Source organism: Bos javanicus, chromosome 5 (assembly GCF_032452875.1).
Source record: "Bos javanicus breed banteng chromosome 5, ARS-OSU_banteng_1.0, whole genome shotgun sequence".
Lineage (NCBI taxonomy): Eukaryota > Metazoa > Chordata > Mammalia > Artiodactyla > Bovidae > Bos > Bos javanicus.
Window position 1 is genome coordinate 98346282 of NC_083872.1, and position 1088 is coordinate 98347369.

Genomic DNA, 1088 nt, shown 5'->3' on the forward strand with positions numbered 1-1088 from the left:
TGAAACAAGTTATACATAATGCATTTTTATGTTCCTAAACGAACAGCATGACTTTATATCTGTAAAGGGCACTAAAAATAAGCTTTGCATGTATTTCAGTCCCCTGCCCCCAAATTTTCTTTGAAGAAAAATTTTTTTGTTCTTCCGTAGCTTAAAATTTCTGAAAAATCTCTGTATCTGGTCTGTTCCTTTTGTTCTTTCTGCCTTGTAGCTTGGGTTCTATTTCTGTAAAGTGGATAAGTGTGAAATTAACTGTTCTTTTAGCCTAACTGATAGATGAGATTTAACTCTCTGTCATTTACCTGCTGGGTGTCTAGAGAGCTTGGGCTCTGGGGTGAGTGTTCTGTCCGTGGTTTTTGCCAAGGTGGGCTTCATTTCTTCCCAGCTTTAGTTCCCACTAGGGCCCATCAGGCACACTGACACTCAGTGTTTATCCAAACAATTCAAGAGCCATACAGCCAGAGAGTAATTTGTCTTCATGACACACCTAGGAGGCATTCAGGCAAAAAGGCTGTTACAATGGTGGGGCATTGGCAAGAGCATCAGTTTGGAGTCTGGACAGAGTGCTTGGGGGCCGAGACTCTTGGGCTCTGCCACCAGCTTTGTGGGATCGTAGGAAGGTCTTTTCCCCTCTCCGAGACCTTTATTGTTCACCAAAAGGATGAGGGTATTGGATAAAAACTCTTTGGACCTCATACGCGCCAATGTTCTATAAATGTATTATTTTGAGCCCACATTTCAAAATAAGAAGGTCGCAGCATTGATCTAAGGTTATAAAATAGACTAATGAGGAAATTCCCTGATGGTCCAGTGATTAGGACTTGGCACTTTGACTGCCAAGGGCCCAGGTTCAGTCCCTGATCAGGGAACTAAGATCCCACAAGCCATGCAGTATGGCCAAACAAACAAACAAAACAAAACCCAAAAAAAGACTAATGGGAGAGTTGCTCTTTCTTGCTTCTGAATGGCACTGCAATTTTTGGAACAAACATGTTTGTCCACATTAACATGCTGGACAATCTTGGTTTACCATGGGAAAGAGAGAAAATAAACTCTAGGGGAAAGAAGGGTGGAAGGAAGAGAATAAA

The 1088-nt window shown here is 41.9% G+C and overlaps 1 non-coding gene across 1 annotated transcript; it reads left to right on the forward strand.

Annotated features, from left to right (window-relative positions):
- The first annotated feature begins 796 nt into the window (after window positions 1–796).
- Window positions 797–869, forward strand: TRNAQ-UUG (transfer RNA glutamine (anticodon UUG)). Its single transcript has one exon. It is a non-coding gene; the product is annotated as a tRNA-Gln (tRNA).
- The last annotated feature ends 219 nt before the right edge of the window (window positions 870–1088 follow it).